The sequence below is a fragment of the Petaurus breviceps genome, unplaced genomic scaffold (assembly GCF_028583685.1).
Source record: "Petaurus breviceps papuanus isolate PSGF00001 unplaced genomic scaffold, PetGlider_PUasm1.0 174, whole genome shotgun sequence".
NCBI classification, from domain to species: Eukaryota; Metazoa; Chordata; class Mammalia; order Diprotodontia; family Petauridae; genus Petaurus; species Petaurus breviceps.
In genome coordinates this window covers 34542619-34552714 of record NW_027185761.1, presented here as the reverse complement: position 1 = coordinate 34552714, position 10096 = coordinate 34542619, and positions in this window count along the sequence as shown.

Sequence of the window (10096 nt, the reverse complement as noted above, 5' to 3'; positions counted from 1 at the left end):
CTTCCTTCCTTCCTTCCTTCCTTCCTTCCTTCCTTCCTTCCTAGTTTGAGTTTTCTTGCACAAACTATGTTTAGGGTAAATTTCTTTTTTTACTTCTGTAATGCTTGAGGCCCCATTCAGGTTGTTTTTTTTTTTTTTAGCTATACAATCAATTACTGACAATGTAACATATCCACCTAGTCCTTGATCTTTACACAACTGCCATTTAAAATAATGACACATTCAGTTCTCAAATATAATACCTGAAAGTAAATAATTCCATTATAGATATTTATATGCCCAAGTGAATGTATAAATAAAAAAAAATTCACCAAAATTAACATAAAAATCTAGACCTAGCTCTCTCACCAATTCATTTGGTATCTATGATGAAATGTGGACAAACATTTACAGGAACCTCACAGGGAAGCATGTGATGGAGGAAAACTCAAAAGCTTAGAGTAACTAACAGGCTTTGATGTTACTGTTTCATTCAAGAATATCTACACTGCACAAAACTGATGTCTCTCCCCTGCTGGAAGGTTTAGCCTTTCTTTTGTTAAGCTAGGGAAATCATCTTCACTTTCATACCTGAACACAGCATTTACAAGTTCTTTCAATTAAATATTACTCTTCCAAGAGTCTTAAGAATGCGTTAACTCTTAATATATGTGTATGCAAACCATAAAGTGCTATAATTATCATTATAAATAGGGGCCTTCATGTATTCACTGGACAAAATTTCCTATGAGAGCCCATCCAATTCTAAAAATCTGTGATTCTGAGATTCTACTTCTATCATATTCATTTTCAGAAGCAGTATTTCTCAAACCAATTTTCCCATAAAATACTTCAGAATTTGTGTCAGGTTTCCACAGTTTCTGCCCACAGGGAATATGAGATAAAAGTAGAGGCAATTATTCATGTTATAATAACAAAAAAGAAATATTCACATGCAATACATAATTTAAAAAAATATTTGTATGTTTGGGATTTTAATTGGCAAAATGTCAGTAGAATTTTTTCATTTGAGGTCTGCAAAAGTACAATTTCTAGGAACACAATCTTGGCAATATTTAGAAAACTAATTTGGTGATATATATATATAAAATGAAATTTATATGTAGAAGAGATTTTAGGTCATTGAGTTCAAATCCTTTCATTTACAGATGAGAAAACTGAGACCCAGACATTAAATGCATGACTGAAAATTAAACAGTTAAAAAAGAGCAGGGTTTCTTTGTGCTCCAAGGTTACCTCTGATCTGCACTCCCTCTCTCTCTCTCTCTCTCTCTCTCTCTCTCTCTCTCTTTCTCTCTCCTCCTCCTCCTCCTCCTCCCCCTCTCCTCCCTCCCTCCCTTTCTCTTCCCCCCTTTTTCTCTCCTCTCCCTCTCCTTCCCCCTTTCTCTCTCTTTTTCTCCCCCTCTCCCCATCTCTCCCTCTCTCTCTCCCTCCCTCCTTCTCTCTCTTTTCCTTCCTCTCTCCTTCCCTCCTCTCCCTTTTCCCTCCTCTCTCCCTCCCCCCTCTCCCTCTCTCCAGAGAGAGAGAGAGAGAGAGAGAGAGAGAGATTTACATTTAGAGAATAAGCGTTTCAGTTCAGGGTTCAGGGATTGTTTTTACCTTTCTTTGCATACCTACCATGTATACACTCACACCCCCACAATCTACACACACACACACACACTCACCACCGGTATCTCTCTGAAGAACTTTGGATCTTTGGAACTGATTGTGTGGCATGGGACAGTCTAGTAAAGGATGGCTGAGAACTACATGTCTGCATCAAAGAAGGCGCTGTGCTCTATAAGCAAAGCAGAATTGAAGTAGCTCTAAAGACATGCTAAATGTGCAAATTTGAAGAATCCACCTCAAATTTTCACATGGGCTATTGGTGCCTGCACTTTGGTAAAGCATTCCAAGATCATATTGGTCTGAGCAGCCACAATCAGACACATTGTAATTTGACTCTAATATAGTGATGTCATTTTGATCCTCTTTAAGAGGAAAGGACAACAATCAACCACACTGGTTATTTTATAGTATATGTGGTATGTGTGTGTGTGTATGTATGTATGTATAGTGTGTGGTGTATCACCAAATATAGTAGTGAACATACATATATACAAATATACCAGTATAAATACACATACTGATAAATGACTGTATATATACACATATACACACGTGTTATGTATGTGAGTATGTATAGATATGTACACAAATGTTTCTGTATGCATATACACACATACAAGAAAGTATTTTTTTATATTTTTTGTACAGAGTATGAACTCCATAAATACTTGTTTCTTTGATCTTAAGCCTAAGATGCTAAGCTGCCCGGGTCAGGTTCTAAAATAGTTTGCACCTCAGTGACTATTAGAAAATCCCACACAATCTTTTGGAAATTACTAGAGAGATTGCTAAATAGGCTAATCCCTATAATTAAGAATTAGATGCTTTTGCTGCAGAGATATTAATTTGGTTTAAGTTTGTGGAGATTGTCGATGAGTTTTGCTATGTAGAAAGGATGAGTAATAAGTAATCAGATCATCCACATTTACCTTCTGCAGATAATTAAGTTCTGCATGCAAAAGTAGGATCAACTTCTATTGTCATATGTAGTGCCTTTGCTCATGTTCAACCCTCATACTTCCCTTGGAGCTATAATAAAAAGTCAATTATTCATGCATTCATTCCTTTGTATTTTTTTCCTTCATGTCTTGTATGAATTCATTCGTCCAACATTTTGCATGGGGCAATCAAAGAAACAATGATCCTTGGATGGGAACTCATAGGTTTTATTTCTGGCTCTGTTGCAAAATAGCAGTGTGACCTAGGTCAAGTCATTTCCTTTTCTACCTCTTGAGTTCATCATCTGCAAAATGAGAGGATTTTCTTTTTTAATAGTATTTTATTTTTTTCCAATTACATAGAAAGATAATTTTAGCATTTAAAAATATTATGAGTTCCAAATTATTTTCATCCATCATCCAAGATAATAAGCAATAGGTTATGTATATGAAATCATGTAAACATATTTCTATATTAGTCATATAGTGAAAAAAATAAACTATCCGAAAGAAAATAACTATGAAAAAAAGGATGAAAATAGTATACTTCAATCTTTATTCAGACTCCATCAGTTTTTTCTCTGGAGGTGAATAACATTGTCCCTTAGGAGATATTTGGATCATTATATTGCTGAGAAGAGTAAGTCATTCATAGTTGATTATCACAAAATATTGCTGATACTATTTGCCATGTTCTCCTGGATCTGCTCACTTCACTTTGCATCAGCTCATGTAAGCCTTTCCAGGTTTTTCTAAAATCTGCCTGTTTGTTATTTTATATAGCACAACATTGAATTCACTTGTTCAGTCATTTCCCCAATTGATGGGCAAAATGAGGGGGTTTTCCTAGGTGATCTTTGCAATTTCATATCAATATCATTCCCTAGGATTCTAAATACTTGCTTAACTGGCGAACAAAATAATTAAGTGCTGTAAGTATTACACGTTATTGTGTGGGGAGTGAAAACTCAGGATGATTGACTTCCTTCTCCCTCCCCCCCTCTTTCCTCCCCCCCCCTTCACTTCTGCTGTCAGTCAGCAGCAAGCCCTTTCAGGAGTCTTTTGACCTCCACCTTTGTTGGTCATACACTTATCAGCATTAGGCCCTTTAGGGTTTTTTGACCTCCATCCTTGCGGGTCACTTTAGTCTCTCCCTTCTTCACTTTGGTGTTTGCCACATAAGGATAGGTGCTTTTGAATCAGTTATTCCCCATTTCCCTGTTCTTTGTAGCCTACCTCTCAGCCAGTGAGAGATAGTGGAAGGCTTCCCTGCTATTTTCCATTAGGGAAGACTTGAGCCCACCTCTTAGCCAAAGGGAAAGAGGACAGCTGGGGGGAAGGGGATTTGACTGTGTAGGGTATAAATTTTGTTCTGTCTTTCATAACATACCTCTTCTTCATTATCAGCCATGGGGAAGACCACCATCTTCTCCTGGGGGAAGAGAATAAAATATTCCTTTTTTTATCCTAAGAAATCTCCTTGTTCTTGATTAAATTTTGAATGGGGTTTTTTATCCCAAGCATTATTATCCTTCTGCAATTGGAAATGAATGGCTTGGAATACTAAGGAACAATGGATGTCTATTTCTGCATTCTTAAATGTTGAGGAGAGTAGGATGGAGTGAAGAAAAAAGTATTGATGATATAAAGAAATAAAACCTGTCCTCAAGAAACTTACATTAAATTAAGACCTCCAAGAAACAGTGTAATGGTGGGAAAAGTGCTCACTGTAGAGTAAGAGGAACTGGCTTCAAATCTAAACTCTAATTCTTGAAATCATAGATTTGGGACCAAGAAGGATCTTTAGAGACTTTGAATACAATTCCTTTATTTTACACATCAGTGAGCTGAGGCAGAAAAGGTTAAGGAATTTTTTAGACATCACATAGCATGTACATATCTGAATCAATGTTTGAACCCAAGTCTTTCTGATGCAAAATCCAGTGCATTCTCCATTATGGCTCATTGTTTTATCTGTGTGAAGTAATAGTCTATTCTTCATAGAACTCAGTATCTTCATTTGTTAAATGAGAAGGTTTAATTCTGAAATTCCTTCTTGCTCATGATCTCAAGGAAGGAAGAAAAGAAAGATGAAAGGATGGAAATGTAATTGGTAAGAATATAATGGGGGAAAAAAGAATTGTGGCAATAAAATACTTATGTTTTGTTTTTACAATATACTTCCCGAAAAGAAGGTCACCATTAGCAGCTCTACTTATTATCTTCTAATGAATAGCCTAATCCCAGAAAGGCTTATCCACCAGTTGACAGAGGCCATATTGTATAACTGCAACACTCAAATCAGCAAGACCTGTTCAGGTATTGTTCAGGTATTTATTATTTGTGCAAACATGGGCAAGTCAACTTAACGCCAAAATTCCATTATCTGAATGGCAAAACTGGGAAGAGGCAGGATGTCATTGATGGGATACCTCGGGTCTAGGTCAAACCAACTTGTAAAACCAGTCTGTGAAGTTGTAATTTCTCCTTTCCCACCCTTGAGCTCTGCCCCTTCTCCCCATCCCACACTCCATCTAGGAAACACCCTGTGACCCCTTTTGTTCTTACTTAATCTCTTGATTTCTTCCCAGGCCTGGCCCACACCCTCCTTTATCCTTGCCTTTTGTCTCCTTAACGACCTGGCCCAAATCTTATCTAAACTATCTATTCACATGCTCCTCTTGGTCTGCTCTGACCTTTGTCTATGCATTGAGGCCCCTCCTGTCTGGTCAGCCCTGACAATGGCAGCCCTACCCTTTAAAGGTAAAAGCATGTACCCCTCTCACTCGAAGGTCCCCTAAAGGACTCTTGCCTGCTGTAATGGCGTAATAATAAACTTTCTCAACTCTAACTCCAAGCAAGGCTGAGCTGAATTCTTTCCAGACGCCCTTGCAGGTTTCCTGGTCTTGGATGAGATCAGAATTCCTGCTGAACCTATAGGGATCCCTTCCCCCATCAGTATTGTAGATAAAAAGTCAGTTTTAGCATCAAGAAAATCTGTGTTCAAGTGTAGTCTTTGATTCATGCTGACTATGGGAACCTGGACAACTCTCAGTATCTCAGGTAATTTTCTTGAAATTATAAATTGAAAGGCAGCTGCCTATCTGAATTGGGAGACAAAGTATTCCTACCAGGAGGTCCTACTCTCATAAAATCAAAATGATTCTTCTCTTGTAAGGTTGTCAAAGCTTTGGATGAGTTAATGTATTTACTTTCTAAAACTGAAAGGGCTACAAGGGCACCAGTTATTAATTTTGCTGTAAATTTATGAACACAAGTATGACTCCCAAAGACTATGTGCTAAGGTGTGTAGACAAGAAACAACCTGCATAATTTGGAGGAATGCTTAAATGGACTTTGAAAAGAAAACAAACAAGTAAAAAAAAAACATCTCGCTGAAGTATTATCATAATCAAGCAGCAAGAAATAGTGGCAAGACCTCAGTTTAAGGAACAGCACCTAGGGTTAATTCTGTCTCTATGTCTCATTCTAATTATCCAACCATAAACAAGTCATTTATCCTCTTTGGGAGTGAGTTTGCATGTGACCCACACCAAACTTTCCAGCTTGGTTTCACATCACCTTCCAATCTTACATTCTATCACATGGTTAAGCCAACCTTCTCGCTGTTCATTATATATGACACTTTTTCTCACTTTGGTACTTTTGCATTGGTCATACCCCATACCTGAAATGAACTAATTTTTCACCTGTGCCTCAAAGAGCCTGATTTTGTTTTCTTTTTAAGATATACTTCCTACAAGCACAACCTTCTATGCGGAGGTGGGGCTAGCTATTGCCATGTTAATTATAGTTATTATTCAACTGGGATGATTTTATTCTCCTTTTTTAAAATACAGTTTTCCTCCATTAGATATTTCCCAATTACATATAAATCTTAACATTCCCTTTTTTTAAATTTTGATTTCCAAATTCTCTTCTTTCCACCAGTTCCTCCCCACTCCCTGAGAAGGCAGTTTTAAATAAATTATACATAGAAAATCACAGAAAATATATTGCCATGTTAACCAAATTGCAAAAAAAACAAAAAAACAACAGACAAAATCACTAAAAAAAATGAAAAGTTTTTTTTTTAAAGTATGCTTCAATCTGTATTCAGAGCTATTCAGTTCTCTCTCTGGAGGTAGATAGTATTTCTTATCTTGGGTCTTTTAGAATTATATTGGATAATTATCATGATCAGTATAAGTATTTCACAGTTCATCATCCTTATAATATTTCTGTGACTGTGTACAATGTTATCTTGGTTCTGCTCACTTCATATTGCATCAGTTTATATGTCTTCCCAGGTTGTTCTCAAACCATTCCCATGACTTTTTCTTATAGCACAATATTCCATATAATCATAGATCACAGCTCTTTTAGGCATTCTCAAATTGATGGCCATATTCTCAATTTCCAGGGGTTTTTTCTACCACAAAAATTACTGCTTGAAACATTTTGTACAAATAGGTCCTTTCTGCTTTTCTTTCTGGTTCAAAGAGTATGCAAGTTTTATTGCCCTTTCAGCATAGTTCCAAATTGTTCTCCATAATGGATGGACTAGTTCACAAATCCATAATTCAACAATGAATTAATATCCCAATTTTTCCACATCACCTTCAATGTCATTTGCTTTTTCTGTCATATTATCCAATCTGATAAGTGTGAATGAGGTAATATCAAAGAGATATTTTAATCGGCATTTTTCTAATCAGTATAAATTTAGAGCATTTCATGTGAATTTTGACTGCTTTGATTTCTTCTCCTGAAAACAGTCTATTCATATACTTTCATCACTAACCAGTTAGGAGTGACTCTTCTTATAAATGATTCGGTTCTCTATATATTGAGGCCTTTATCAGAGAAACTTGCTATATTTTCCCCTAGTTTCCAGTTTTCCCTCTAATCTTGCCTCAATTGATTTTGTGTGTGAAAATAAATTAATTTAATATAATCAAAATTATTTTTCCCATCATCCTTTCTACCTTTAGTTTGTTCATAAATTCTATCATTCATACATCTGAAAGGTAAAATTTTCTATGCCCTCCTAATTTCTTTACAATATCGCCTTTCTGTCTAAATCAAGTACCCATTTTGACCTTGTCTTAGTATATCACATATGAAGTTGTTCTATTCCTAGTTTCTGAAAACCATTTCTAGTTTTCTCAGCAATTTTCATCAAATAGTGAGTTCTTGTTCCCAAAGCCTGAATCTCTTCCTTTATCAAACACCTATTACTGTGGTCATTTGATACAATGAATTGTGTACCTAAACTATTCCACTGATCCACTGCTCTATTTCTTAGCTAGTATCAGACTGTTTTCATGATTCTCTTTGTAATACAGCTAGAGATCTGGTATTGCTAGTCTGCTATCCTTCATATTTTTTTTCATTAATTCCCTTGATATTCTTGGACTTCTGCTCTTCCAAATGAATTTTATTATTTTTCCTAGCTCAACAAAATAGTTTTTGGTATTTTGGTATGGCACTGAATAAATAAATTGGGATAAATTATCATTTTTATTATATTAGTTCCAGCTACTCATGAACAATAAATCTTTTTTTTTTCCAATTGTGTAGAACTGTCTTTGTGTGAAAAGTGTTTTGCAATTGCATTCATATAGTTTCTGTGTTTATTTTGGCAGGTATATTCCCAAGTATTTTAAATACTCTACAGGTATTTTAAATGATATTTCTCTTTATTGTTGGTAAGATATAGAAATGCTGATGGTTTATGTGAGTTTATTATTTATTCTGTAACTTTGTTAAAGTTGTTCATTGTTTCAACTAGGGTTTTTGTTGTTGTTATTATTGTTGACTCCCTAGGAATCTCCAAATATGCCATCATATCCTCTCTAAGAAGTGATATTTTTTCATTGTGATTCTTCTATGTTTTTCATCATTTTAACTTTTTTTTCTTTTTAAAGTATTTTTAGTTTATTTATTTGTTTTAGTCTTAAACATTAATTTCTGTAAGATTTTGAGTTCCAGATTTTCTCCCCATCTCTCCCCTTACCCCAAGATGGCATGCATTCTGATGACTGCTTCCCCCAATCTGTCTTCCCTTCTACAAACTCTCCCCTCTGCTTACCCTCTTCCCTTAATTTCTTGTACAGAAAGACATATTTCTATATCCCATTGTATATGCATCTTATTTCCAAGTTGCACATAAAAACAATTTTTAACATTAGTTTTTAAAACTTTAAGTTCCAAATGCTCTCCCTTCTTCCTCACCTCCCCCCAATTGAGAAGACAAGCAATTCAATATAGGTTATACATGTGTAGTAATGCAAAACACTTCCATAGTAGTTGTGTTGTGGAAGACTAACTATATTTCTGTCCCACCTATCCTTTGCTCTCATTTATTGTATTCTATCATTTGACCCTGTCCCTTTTCAAAATTGTTTTCTTCTGATTAAACCCTCCTCCAATCTACTCTACCTTCTGTCATTTTCCCCACCCCCTTATCCCCTTCCCTCACTTTCCTGTAGGGTAAGATACTGAATTGAGTGTGTATGTTATGCTCTCCTTAAGTCAAATCTGATGAGAGTAGCTTAATTCACTCCCTCTCACTTCTCCCCGCTGCCCCTCCATTGTAAAGGATTTTTCTTGCCTCTTTTATGGGAGGGAATTTGCGCATTCTATTTCTCACTTTCTCTTCCCAATATATTCCTCTCCAACTCCTTAATTTTATTTTTAGATATCATGCATTCATATTCAACTCACCCTGTACTATCTATCTGTCTGTCTTTCTGTCTGTCAATCTATCTATCTAACTATATCTATCTATCTATCTATCTATCTATCTATCTATCTATCTATCTATCTATCTATCTATCTATATCTATTCCCTCCAACTACCCTAATACTGAGAAAGGTGTCATGAGTTAAAAATATCATCTTTCCACATAGAAATGTAAACAGTTCAACTTTAATGAATTCCTTATGATTTCTCTTTCCTGATTACCTTCTCATGAATCTCTTGTTTCTTGTATTTGAAAGTTAAAATTTCCTATGCAGCTTTGGTCTTTTCAACAACAATGCTTGAAAGTCCTCAATTTCATTGAATATCCATTTACTCCCTAAAGAATTATACTTCATTTTGTTGGGTAGAGGATTCTTGGTTTTAATCCTAACTGCTTTGACCTCTGGAATATTATATTCTAAGCTCTCCAATCCCTTAATGTAGAAATTTCTAGATCTTCTGTTATCTTGATTGTGTTTCCACAACAGTCAAATTATTTCTTTCTAGTTGCTTAGAATATTTTCTCCTTGACCTGAGAACTCTGGAATTTGTATACAATGTTCCTAGGAGTTTTCCTTTTGTACTTTCTTTCAAGAAGCAATGGGTGTATTCTTTCCATTTCTATTTTACCCTCTGGTTCTAGGATATCACGGCAGTTTTCCTTGATAATTTCTTGAAAAGTAATGTCTAGGCTCTTTTTTTGATCATGGCTTTCAGGTAGCCAAATAACTTTCATTTATTTATTTATTCATCTATTTATTTATTTGTTTATTTATTCATTCATTCATTCATTTACTTA